The following is a 13,889-nucleotide window of genomic DNA, read 5'->3' as shown; positions in this document are numbered from 1 at the left end:
AATTTCATTGATATACTATTAGCAGTTTTTGAGAAAATGGTCCTCAAAGATAAAAATTTTAAAGTTACAGGAAATGGCTTCCAAACTTTTTTAATACCTTCCTGCCCCATATAATGGATTATCAGCATCCTCTTCTTTTTCCAATGTTAGTTTCCTTTTCACTGGTCTTTTCTTCCCTTTTGCTGCATGCTATCGGATGTTGTCTCTTCTTCCTGCACCTCTTAGTCTTTCTTCAGCAATTAGGCGCATTGTGGAAATAGTGTTGTGTCCTGGTTGGAAACCTAAACGTTTCAGCACATCACATTTGATAATGTTTCCTTCATTTTATGTTACCATTGCATCATACACTCCAAGATACAATGTTTTTATCTGTACAAACACTCTTTTGGTGACTCCTAATCCAAATTAAATTATTTACACTTTCATTTGGATTGTTTTCCCATGTAATCACTTTCACAATAAACTTGGCAGTGATAAATCTCTGAATATGGGCTTAATTACATCAGTTACAGCATTTGGCAAACTGTTTTTCTGGGCACATTCCATTCCTGATTGCGTCATCACCTATGGGGCACAGTGCATGTTGTGGGTGCTCATTTGTTGATGCAGTATGAAAAATTAATTCCCATACTGCTCTCCTCATATGCTCAATGCTTCTTGTATTTTGCCTAATTGCACACCCATAATACCTCTGCAATCTATCAATTGCTTCATCTGTCAATCTTCCTCTTCCTCCAATGGTCTTACCTTCACTAAGCTTCTGGCACCCTAATGTCTGCTTTAGTTTTCCCAAGCGAGCTCCCATGCGCTTCTGCACATGCCCAATGCACTCCTGTTTTTTAATGTGAATTTCATTGCCATAAGTTTGAGTTCCTCTACAGCTTTATATCCCTTAGAATCACAATCTCCTAGATAGTTAGTGAGTGTATCGTACGTTTTACCACTCCTGTGATGTGGAAAAAATTGCTTTCTCTCCTTCTACTTCCATCGCGAAAATTTGCTTCACAACTTTCGCTATGTTCGTCCTTGGTATTGCCCTTTCATCTACAATGTTTTGAGATAATTACTTTGCAACTGTCTCCACTGGTAGCTGTCACAACTCTATTTAGAGATTTATGACCTCTACATTACCATGATCCATCAAAAGCAACAGTTAAATCTCTACAATCCCCATTATCTGTCACAGCTTCTTCAACTGCTTTCTCATTGTTGTTTGAGCTATATTTTCAGCAGAAGATCCCACTAATTCATTATCAAATCCAAACTTGGTTGGTGGTTTTGGCAAGTTCATAAATCCTCATAACATTGTTCCTGCAGCACTGCCCTTGCCAATGCAACGCAAGCCATACACTAGCCTAACATTTACGTCATACACCTTCTTTCCACTATTACCATTACAAGGAATACTGTTAGAATTAGGTTGGTTGGTTTGGTTAGTTGGGGAAGGAGACCAGACAGCGTGGTCATCGGTCTCATCGTATTAGGGAAGGATGGGGAAGGAAGTCAACCGTGCCCTTTCAGAGGAACCATCCCGGCATGTGCCTGGAGTGATTTAAGGGAAATCACGGAAAACCTAAATCAGGATGGCCGGACGCGGGATTGAACCGCCGTCCTCCCGAATGCGAGTCCAGTGTCTAACCACTGCGCCACCTCGCTCGGTGTTAGAATTAGAAAACGAAACTTCTGCAGCACATTTGTTACACTTCAATAACATTTTTCATGCCAAACCAATGTGTGAAGTTATTTTCAATTCCAGTCCACTTTCTTTACAAACCTGGCATAATACGTTATGTTTCAAAATATTAGAGAGCAAGGAAATGTTAATTATTTCATTCACATCATAGTTTCCAAATTTTTCTTTGCTGTCACAAAGTTTCTTGCTGGAAGAAGTTCTATCAAATTCACTTGGAGTAGTCGGTGAAGCAGTTTAAGCAGTTCGAAACAACAAAAGATTTCTTCTTCCACTCATTGTGACTTTTCTTAAACACTCGACTGCTGAAACGGGGCATACTGATATCCACAAACCAAATACGTAAAACAGGTACGAGCAAAATTCGCAAATACGCAAAATTGAACAGCTAAACAACACAAAGCAAACTCTACAAGTCAACACACAAGGTATAGTTTATGTTTACCGATATGAACAGTCACTTGTCACAGAGATAAAGCCATACAACGTTGGAAAACAAAACACTGTCTAATTCCGCGAAGATACCCTGCTTGCAGCCAGCGAGCGGCGCCGTCAGACGTGACACACCAAGTCGCTACAACCGTTTACGTGGCGCGTCAACTTTGTAGCGATAAACAGAACACTTAGAAGGGTGAAACTTGAATTGTTTTATTCAGAAAACTCCAAATAATTTTATAATTAAAAACCAAAAAAACCTTAATTTTGTCATTTTTATCGTTCCGGTTCCCCTTAAGATGGCAGCAGGCAGATTGCCGAAATATTGCAACGTCAATGACCCATTTGCATAAAAATACAGATTCATCTGCGAAATCGTGAATCGCAGCCGTTAGCTTTGTGTTTAAACAGCTGTCTTTTATTTTGGTCAGATAATCTTTTGTAAGCTTCAACATTACAATCCTAAGTGTCAACTTATATTGTGATGTTTATGTAAATTGTTTTCACAGCGCCTGTTCTGATAAGAGGTTAATTTTTTACAATGAAGTAAGAAAGTGTGATCCTGTACTGAAGTTTACTTTATTAGGAACCGCACGGACAATTAAAGAGCGACCATCGGCAACCTTAACACCTTCTACACAGGTGTCATTTTTGTTGTTGATGATCATTCACACTGAGGATCTTCATCGTTGTTTGTAACTTTTCCACGAATGATTCACAAAAGCTGAAGGAAACATTAAATAAGTACAGTACAAGGGTGTAAATAAGTAACACATTTTTTCTCGGCTAATTTCAGTTGAAAACATGCGGAATTTGTTGTGTGACACCGTGAAATAGTCCCTCTTCAGCTCCTATAGTTTTATGAAGCGCCGATAAGTGTTGGCGCTGTACGTAGTCTTCAAAATGGCCTCTGTAACATAGCATTGCAAGCAGAAAGCTTTCATTAAGTTTCTTTTGGTGGAAAACCAGAGAATCGTAGATATTCATAGGTCCTTGCAGAATGTCTACGGAAACCTGGCAATGAGTAGAAGAAATACGGTGAGTCGTTGAGCGGGGCGTCCGTCATCTTCGCAACAACGTCATGCAAACCTATTCGATCGCGCGCGTGCCGGCTGACCGCACACATCTGTGACTCCTGCAATATTGAAACGTGTGGACACTCTCATTCGAGGTGACCGAAGGATCACAATTAAACACCTCGCTGTTCAGCTGGGCTTTTCTGTTTGATAGTGCTGACTCATTCGTCCACCAGTTGGTGTAGTCAAAGGTGTGTTCCCGTTGGACTCCTCGCAGCCTAACAGAAGACAATAAAGAGCAACGAAAGACCATCTGTGCAGAATTGCTTGCGCTTTACGAGGCTGATCGTGACAGTTTTTTGTCGAACGTCATCACAGGCAATTAAACATGTGTTTATCACTCCGAATCCATCGAGTGGCGCCACATTACATCTCCTCCGAAGAAAAAGTTCAAAGTCTCACCCACAGTCGGTAAAGAAATGACGACGTTCTTGCGGGACTGTGAAGGGGTTATTCTGTTTGATGTCTTCCCTTACTGTGCAACGACGAACTCTGAAAAGTATTGTGCTACCCTCAGGAAATTGATGAAAAGACTTCAGCGTGTTCGGCGCCATAAAAAAATTCAAGCGAACTTCTTCTCCATGACAACGCAAGGCCCCACACCCCTCAGCGCACCCGAGAGGAGCTCACGGAACTTCATTGGTCTGTTCTTCCTCAGCCACCCTACAGCCAGTATCCCGTAGACTTCCATCTGTTTGGCCCAGCGAAGGATGCACTCCGCGGGAAGCAGTACGTGGATGATGGGGAGGTTACTGATGTAGCAAGACGTTGGCTCCGACGTTGACCGGTAGAGTGGTACCACGTGGGCATACGAGTCTCCCAGTAAGGTGGCGTAAAGCCGTCGCATTGAACGGAGATTATGTTGAAAAATAGGGTTTTGTAGCCAAAAGAGTGGGGAATAATATGTGTATTGGAATCCTGAATAAAACCAACCTGCTTTCAGAAAAAAAAGTGTTATTGAACGCCCTTCATATGTTGCTTCTTAGTTCTTCATTTCCATCTCACTAAAAACCGGAAAAGTAGCAAGAACTTAAGCTTACTCCAGTCATTGCAAATAGGGTACTGTCATGACTCTTCAAAAGACTTGCATTGCCCAAACTTTCAGCAAAGTAAGGTATTCTCAGTGCAAAGAACGGTTTGCTATTTTGGAACTTCGGTTCTTCTAGAAGCGGAAAAACACGACTGTCCGTACTCGTCTGTACTTTAGGCACCATGAAGAATGTTCGTTAGTTCTGCTTTGACGTCAGTTCGTATAATTTTCAACGCAAGTTTTGAGGTGGTAGTAGGCATCTTTCTTCAAGTGCCCAACTATCCTTGTTTTAAAGCATTCCTATTACACTTTCCTGCGAACCTAGGAAGTGAACGAAAGAAAAGAGGGTTCGAGCGTAACATTCTGTAGACGTCGTAGTTATTGAAGACAGAACACAAGCTCGGGTAGGAGAAGAATGGGGAAGGAAACTTGTCACGCCCTCACTTGAGGGACTTCCTCGCGTTCATCTGAAGTGGTTTGGGGAAAAGAGGATGGGGATTTTAACTTCGCTCGTCCCAGCTCCAAATTCAGTGTTTTAACCCTTCATTTGCTGGTTGGACTTAGGAGTCCCGGCGGGGTAGAAGTCCCTGTAGGGACCTAAAGGTCCCGTTCCATAGAGTTTGTGCTTCCTACGCTGGAAGTCAGTACTGATTGCACGGCATTGCGAGCCTATCCATCAGCCTGAAATGTGTACAATCGTACTGCAATTGGATGGTTACTGCATGGAACAACGCTGCATGGTCACGTAAGTAAAAGTAAGATTTTTATGTGAACTAAGGTGAATGATAATTTCTATCTAGTTACCTTTGCACAAAATAACGTTAATTTAGATGAAATATCAACACAATACCCTTGTAAAATCCAATTACAACGTAAAATATGATTGAGATTGGGCAGTCTCGTCACGTCCACGGCAGCGACTTTAGAAGTTGAGGTAACATTGATTTTTTTCTGATTTGCTTTGACGTTTGTAGTTTCTTCTGCTTTCAGGACCTTTTGTTAATTAGAACATATCCTTGCTGAGGACAGTGTAGTATTAATAGAACAGAAATAATGCATAACTTATGAAACATTACTGAACTACAGATAGCAATCTTGTGGGCGGCAAAAATGGCAATCAGAAATAACAGTCAAATAAATTTCAAAAGAATGTAAGAAAACGAAAGACAAGGGGAAAAAGATTAAAACGTCAAAGGACAATGGCGTTATAGAAAAATAGTTTCTGTAGATGACCTCCATAAAGCACGAACTTGAAGAAAATTTTTGGAGAACTATGAGCAGAAGAAGTAAATCCCAACACTGAAAAAGCTTCTTATATTTTCAAAAACTGAGATACATTTTCAAGAGAGGAGAATAAACAATGTAGGAAAATTCTGAAAGAGATGGGATTTCATTTCAAAATGTAAAAAAAAGAGACTCATCCTAACAGGACTTTCTGACAATCTTGCAAAGCTTGCAGAATACATGAAAGCAATTAGAAATAATGAAAAGCGGCCAAATAAACCAGTGGTATACACGGACTAAGCGTGGGTGCAGACGCATTATACCGTAAAAAAGTGCTGACATCATGAAGTTGCGGGTGTAATGACTAACTATGGCTCACGCTGGAGGAGCAGTGGGTTTCCTAGAAGAAACAGAGTTCATTTCTGGTTGGAAATCTAAATCCAAAGGTTATCACGATGGTACGAATGAGGAAAACTATCACAAATAGTTAGAAGACAAACTAATTCCTAATATCCAGGCTAGTAGAATTCTTGTTCTGGATACTACGCCGTATCACAGTCTTCACATAAATAAAGCCCTAGCTTCTCCAACTAGCAAAAATGATATAACTGAATAACTCATTCAGAGCAAAATCAACTGAACAAGGAATGAGATTTTATAAATTGTGCTTTATAATAAGCCAAAGACTGTTTTTAAAACAGATGCAGTTTTAAAACATAAGGAATGTACTGTTTTGATCCTAACCCTATAGAGCTAACCTGTAATACGACGACACAAAAATTTGGCGAACAAAAACGTTTCTCCCATTAATTACCCTAAAGCAAGTAACCAAAGAGTCTTTACCTACGTTTGCCCGTTATTTTATTATCTACTTACGATCGTTTTCTTTTATTCTGACAATGTCAGATACATTCACTGTGTCAACTTATTACAATCGTAGGAGCACGTATCAGATTTCTTGCGAATTCTGTTGTCGTGCCTCGTTGGTATGAGTCTAAACGTCGTAGCAGTACTCAAGAACTGGTCCCACTAACGTCTTGTGTACGATTTCCTTAACATATGCACCCGTCACTTCCCGGCGAAACTAAGTCTTCCAGTCGCTTTCACTACTACTACTTTACGTGTTCGTTCCATTTCATATCGCTTCACCGTGTTACTTCAAATATTTATTCGGTTTGGCGTGCTCCAGTTCATAATTAATCTTGTAACGGAAAACTGTAGGGTTCTTTCTCTTTCTCTTTCTTATAGGCACTATTTTGCATTTACCCACATTTAAAAATAGCAACCCTTTAATACGTTAAAAGTTTTGTCCAAGTATATCTCTGCATTTTCTGTAGCGAACAATGTGATAGTGCTACTGGCACTGTTTGTTAAATATTTCGTGCATATTGAGATCTGAGGTCCTACTAAGCGTCCTTGGAGCTCACTGTACATTACTATAGTTTCTGTCGAGCATTTCGCTATTACTGCTGCTCTCCGGCATCTGTTACTCAATGAGTTGCGCTTGGTGTCTTATATAATCCACCCCACTGCTTGCTCGCCCGTGGTTCATATCTGAGAAAGTTTTGTAATTTTTACTATAAGTAAAGGAGGCCTACACAGCAACAGTACATTCCTCGTACCAGTTACATAAACTATTTAACGTACTGAAGGATGCCAAAGACATATGGATTCTTTGACTAACCGACACGTTTTCTTTCAAACCTGGCATCAGGCTGTGGTTTGTGTGTTCTACATCATTCCACCTGGCAACAGCAACAGCTATGAGTTTGACGGAAGTGACTACCTCCTATAGCGAGCGTCGTCTCTTCCGAACAGAGAAAAGCGAATCACGTTCTGCAGTATAGTCCGCTTGAATGCTAACAAGCGGAATTCTCATCCAGAGTCGGATGTTTCATTTATAAATCCGTACGTACACTCTTTTCACGGCAGAATCAGTCGCTGTATTAACGTACTTAACACCAAAGTCTTTCCATTCATTCGCCGCTATAATAGCAAAAGAATAAAGTGAGTCGTATTGAGGTAAATAAAAAATGGAAAAACGCTTCACGCTTCCCATTTTGAAGCGCTTTCGTATAACAATTCGGAGACTAGACTAAGCCGGCCGTTGTGGCCGAGCGGTTCTAGGCGCTTCAGTCCGGAACCGCGCGCTGCTACGGTCGCAGGTTCGAATCCTGCCTCGGGCATGGATGTGTGTTATGTCCTTAGGTTAGTTAGGTTTAAGTAGTTCTAATTTCTAGGGGACTGATGACCTCCGATGTTAAGTCTCATAGTGCTCAGAGCCATATGAGACTAGACTGAAGTCAACACTGCCGGGAAAAAATGCAACACGCTCACGGACTGTGTTCAGTGTTGCTAGGGTACACGTCCATACTGGGGGATTGTATGTTGCTGATTCATTTATCATGGACATCGATGATCAGATGGCGCTCTGGAGGCCTGTCTGTGTATTGACTCCGCAAGCAGTAGCTGTACTGAGTTTAGAGGTGGACAGTGTTTGCAACATTCATTCTAGAGTGCAACAATCCCCCCGCCCCCAAGTATGTGCTCCTAGAATGAAATTTTCACTCTACAGCGGAGTGTGCGCTGATATGAAACTTCCTGGCAGATTAAAACTGTGTGCCGGACCGAGACTCGAACTTGGGACCTTTGCCTTTCGCGGGCAAGTGATCTACCGACTGAGCTACCCAAGCACGGCTCACGCCCCGTCCTCACAGCTTTAATTCCGCCAGTACCTCGTCTCTTACCTTCCAGGAGTGCTAGTTCTGCAAGGTTCGCAGGAGAGCTTCTGTGAAGTTTGGAAGGTAGGAGACAAGGTACTGGCGGAATTAAAGCTGTGAGGACGGGGCGTGAGCCGTGCTTGGGTAGCTCAGTCAGTAGAGCACTTGCCCGCGAAAGGCAAAGGTGCCGAGTTCGAGTCTCGTTCCGGCACGCAGTTTTAATTGGCCAGGAAGTTTCATATGTGCTCCTGTTGAACAACTTCAGCCATTTGAACAGTAGGCCACTATGGGCCTGCGGCTAGTTGGATGTACGCACCGTCGGCTCGCTGCACATGTTCAGCACAATGTATTGGTGGTGCGTCGCTATTTTCAGCAGTGGTCTATGGAACATTCACCCACCCGCAGACCAGGTTCTGGGCGTCCGCACAGCACGGACGCATATTGAGATCGACGCATTGTGAGAGCAGTAGTGGCCAATCGAACATCATCCACAAAAAAAATCTGGGAGCACGTTACACCTGATGTGTCACCAAGGAGCGTTGGGAAACGCCTGCTTGCAGCAAGACTACGATCATGCGTACCTCTGACCAGGCAACCACTGACACCACAACACCCGTCTAGCAGGGTTACTGCAGTGTGGTGAGAGAGACGACTGGAGAGTGGAATGGCACTGTGATGTCTTCAGTAAAGAGAATAGGCTCTATATGTGTGCAAGAAATGGACGTAGGCTTGTACGGCATAGAGCTGCTAAGAGGCCTATTCTGGAGTGTATTCACCCAAAACACACAGTTCCCGCCCCAGTCTTCGTGGTAATGGGGCCACAATTACAAAACGCTGTCACATTTGGTGCTCCTGTAGAGTAACCAGTGCCCGCTAAATCGCACAGGTCGTTATCGCCGTGCTACTGCCAGTTCTTCGTCAGGACGGACGTACTTTTTCAGCAGGACCATGGATGTCATGGCTGCTGCGACCGAAAGTGCTCTTCCTAGCGTACAGCAACTGCCCTGCCAAGCAATATCAGCAGATTTTTTTTTTACCAAATGAACACGTATGGGACATGATGAAGCAGGAAATTACTCGTTCTCCAAAGCCTTTTGCCGAATTGCGGCAAATGGTGCAAGATGCCTGGGGAAATCTATCGCCGGATGCCATTCGGCCCTTTATGATCGTTAGGCGCTCGAAAATACACGCCTGCGTTGCCACCAGAGGAGGGTAAGCTATGTACGAGGGGCGTTTGAAAAGTCCGAGCAAAAATAAAAACTACTTACGTGTTTGGCGTAAAACTTTTTTTTTATTTTTCGACATAGTCTCCTTTACGACTTATACACTTCGTCCAACGCTGTTCTAATTTGTTGATCCCTTCCGAGTAATAGGAATTTATAAGTCTGCAAGACAGCTATTAGTTGCTGCAATCACCCCCTCGTTTGAATAAAATCTTTACCCCGCCAGCAATTTCTTCAAACTGGGGAACAAATAATACTCCAAGGGAGCCAAATCTGGAGAATAAAGGGGATGTGAAACGAGTTGGAATCCTATTTCCATTAATTTTGCGACCAGGAGGCTTAGGTGTGTGCTGGTGCATTGTCGTGATGGAAAATGACTTTTTTTGCAGTCCAATCGCCGGCGTTTTTCTTGCAGCTCGGTTTTTCAAACGGTCCAGTAACGATGAATAATATGCACCTGTAATAGTTCTAGCCTTTTCCAGAAAGTCGATGACGATTATCCCTTGTGAATCCCAAAAGACAGTCGCCACAACCTTTCCGGCCGAAGGAATGGTCTTCGCCTTTTTTGGTGCAGATTCTCCCTTGGTAATCCATTGTTTAGATTGTTGTTTGGTCTCAGGAGTATAGTAATGTATCCATGTTTCATCCACAGTGACGAAACGACGCTTAAAGTCTTGCGGATTCTTCCTGAACAGCTGCAAACAATCTTTGCAACACTTCACACGATTCCGTTTTTGGTCAAGCGTGAGCAATCGTGGAACCCATCTTGCAGAGAGCTTTCTCATACCGAAATGTTTATGCAAAATATTATGTAACCGTTCATTCGAGATGTCCACAGCACTAGCAATCTCAGGCACCTTAACTCTTCTGTCATCCATCACCATACCACGGATTTTATCAATGATTTATGGAGTCGTAACCTCCACAGGGCGTCCCGAACGTTCAGCATCACTTGTGCCCATATGGCCACTCCGAAAAATTTGAAACCACTTATAAACTGTTCTAATCGGAGGTGCAGAGTCACCTTAATGTTTATCAAGCGTCTCTTTAGTCTCCTGAGGCGTTTTGACTTTCATAAAGTAATGTTTAATCACCACACGAAATCCTTTTTCGTCCATTTTTTGACAGACTTCCTTGATTCACACGAATACCAAATACAAAGAAATAGACCAATATGGCTGAAACATGGTGTGTGTTCTTTCTAAAGATGCTACTAACTAAACATGACATTGATACGAGCTGATGATGCCATCTCTCAGACTTTGCACGGACTTTTCAAACTCTCTCGTATTAATGCGACTGTTTGGGCACACTTAACGGTCACTGGGTGTTTCATTTGGTCTAAATTTGCTATCATATACACCTATAATGATGAACTACCTGTCACATCACTTGTCAAATAAATGACCTTGCCCCTGTTTTCCAGCATTGCAGAAGCAAATACCATGAAGGACAGGTATGGTACCTCCTTTTGCGCTAAAGCGACCATCAGACATAATTCTTAAGACGTATCACGCTGCCTTGTCTGTTTCGTTTAATGTAATCGGTCCGCCTTTTATACTGGTCACCCCACCATACTTCTTTGCCTTTGGTTCTTGAAACTTTGTAAATAGGCTCTCCCGTGAATCGAACTGTGCTGCACGTTCAGTATCTTCCGCTATTCCTGTTTGGTCTCACACATGTGGGTACCCGTTTCGTAAGCAATCTCACTTGCGGACTGAGTCCATTTTCTCAGTAGCTTACCAATGAAGTGAAGTCTGCTACCCACTTTACCTGCAACAGAGCTCGTGTGATCATTCCATTACGGGTTTCTCAAACGGCTACAACCTTTTATCTGTTAACACTAGGGTTGTAGAAATACGTCGTCTCCTCTTTGCCTATCATCTTCAATTTTAGCATTTACAGTGAATATCTTTAATTCTGCATACCTATGAGCGATCTGACAGTCACAGCAGAAGTACCGGAAACTACATTAAACTACTCAATGTTTTTTATTGTTCCGTTTCTTTTTAAATTGTCTTGACTAACATAATCATTTCTCTTGTACTATAATAAAGAAACTGAAATCTCTTTCAACAAAACTTTTCTAGTTATGTGGCCTTGCCGTCATGTAGCATTAAAGACCAAACGATTCAGTGGCTGTTGCAGTGGCCTCCATGTGAGTAGTGTTTACGAAAACGAGGTACGACAGTATACTTTGTAATCATGGCAACAAAGTCCTTTCTTAAGCGGTCCCAGAAGGTCAATAATATTGACAATATTTCCCGGATGCGCAGTAATATTGACCGTCTCACTCCAAGACGTTCCTAGAGATTCCGCAATAATAGCGAGAACATCAAAAACTTTGGATGTATATTGCGTTTCATGGAACTATTCTGTAGTCTGTGTGCAGTACTGACAATATCCTTGACACTCTTTTCGCATGTTACACAAGCCAAGAAGATTACGTTAGGTTGGATTCGCTAATGTTACGTGGGAAATGAGCTCTAAACAAGACAAAAGAGCATTATTATTAGAGTCCTCGTAATGTAAAAACCGGCATTGCAAGGTTAGGGCAGATGAGTAAAAAATTGGAAGTGATAGAATGATAAAGAGTATGACTTGTTCCTCAGAAAATACACGGAACGGCTGCGCAGGAAGATGCTTCCAAAAAATTTAATTAATGTAAAATTGTGAATAAGAGTATTTATAGATATTTTTCTTTGTGCATAAATTACTACCCGAATATAATGCTTTAGCGCACGTATCGTTTCACAGTACGTTTCCATTACCATGTCTTAAATAATGTAGGGTCTAAAAGCACTTTTAAGTTTCAAGTCTTCGAAAGAACTGCCAGTAGCAAGATACCGTAGCGTAATAAATGCTGACTTGGTCTAACTGAACCTCGCAAAGTATTATTTTGTTTTTTTGATTATGAGGACATGGGCCGCTGCAGAAGTTATGACAATGTATAGCGAGAACCATTTCTAGTAATGTATCGATCACTAACACACCTACAGTTACGCTAATCTTCTTTTTTTTTCGTACACTCTCAGTAAGTTATCGTGAGTCTACTTTGACATTCCTCGAACTAATTTTCCATCCACATTTTTTTCTGCCTGCAACAAAGTAGAGCAGCAGTCATCGCAGTAGCAGCATCTTCATCGTCCAACATTCCGAACCACTTTTTTTTTTAAACAATAGGCTACTATTGACAATAGTGTTTACCAGCCTAGTGTGGACGTCAATAATATTGCAAAATTTTGTGCGGTATTGTTGACAGTCTAGAGGCCGTTTTATGGTATCTAGTCGTACACATCCCGTAACTGCAATTAATGTACGTTTGACCTTAGTTTCCTCATTCAGATTTCGCTGCAATACAAAATGTGGGAATGCATTTTTTTTTACAGAATTTCAATTCCACATAACTTTGTTGTCCAAGTATTCCTCGCATTCTTGAAAAGTTAATTTGCTTCCAATTTCCTTACTGTTTTCAATGTCATTGCATTAATTGCGCGTAACGTCGCATCGTTGTAATTCGGGATGTACGTTGTTGCTCTAGGATATCATTACGTTGATATATTTTGATCTGATAATCTATTTAAAGTAAAACGCAACACCGTCTAAAGTAGTGATGGTTTTTGTCTCTATACAAGACGGACTATAGAAGCGTATGTTGCTAAGTATGGTCGTGTTCGTGTTTTGAGACGGTCTCAAACTAGACAGAAACGTTAAAAACGACAGTGTAACACAGATTCTCTGAAACTCAGAAAATAGAAAAGAAACAGACAAGCTGCATGTACCGTTTGGATAAGGCATGAAAAACAAATACTGTGTTTACGCCACGTAAAATTAATTTAAAAAATTAAAGATTGAGGAACCATTTCGAGCAGTGAAGAGAAGCACCCATTTATACATTATCGTATTAAACAACGATTCTACTTTAAAAGTCACTACAGCTTTCCACCGTATACGCACAATTAGTTCCTCGATACACAGTTCAAAAGTATCCAGTTATGAAGATATACTGTTCGACGAACAAAAAGGTTTAAGAATTTCGATTGAAGCAAAAATCTGATGTTACCATCACAGCATTTAAAAACGAATGGTTTGAAACACACCGACTTCTAAATGTAGGAGAGCACATCAATAATAAATAGAAACTTCGATTGGCTCTAGAGAGATGTAATTAAATTTCATACAGCGCCCTCGCTTTTATAAACAGGAACCCCCGCGTTGTTTGTATTTTTTTTTCTTTTTTCACTGGACTCTGATATTTGTGTTCCGTCAATGTTACGCTGGAGAGAGCGAGAGAACACCGGTGGCAGTGGATACTTAAAAAATAAATAAATAAATAAAATTGAATGAATAACTAAAAGCAAAGTGTGATAACTGTAACGGTGTACTACTAATCTTGAAAAACGATCGACTTTTCACATAATTGTGCTGGAGTAAACCTGGCAGTATTTGTGGTTAAGTACTGTATTACTTTCACTTTAGCACTGGGTGAGA

The 13,889-nt window shown here is 41.4% G+C and overlaps 1 protein-coding gene across 2 annotated transcripts in view; it reads right to left on the bottom strand.

Annotated features, from left to right (window-relative positions):
- The window catches only part of LOC126362599 (uncharacterized), a 426,970-nt gene that overhangs the window by 412,411 nt on the left and 670 nt on the right, over positions 1–13,889 (bottom strand). The gene's annotated exons all lie outside the window — the stretch shown is intronic.

The sequence above is a fragment of the Schistocerca gregaria genome, chromosome 1 (assembly GCF_023897955.1).
Source record: "Schistocerca gregaria isolate iqSchGreg1 chromosome 1, iqSchGreg1.2, whole genome shotgun sequence".
In the NCBI taxonomy this organism is placed as follows: domain Eukaryota; kingdom Metazoa; phylum Arthropoda; class Insecta; order Orthoptera; family Acrididae; genus Schistocerca; species Schistocerca gregaria.
The sequence above is the reverse complement of the archived record's forward strand: the minus strand, read 5'-3'. Positions and strand labels throughout refer to the sequence as shown.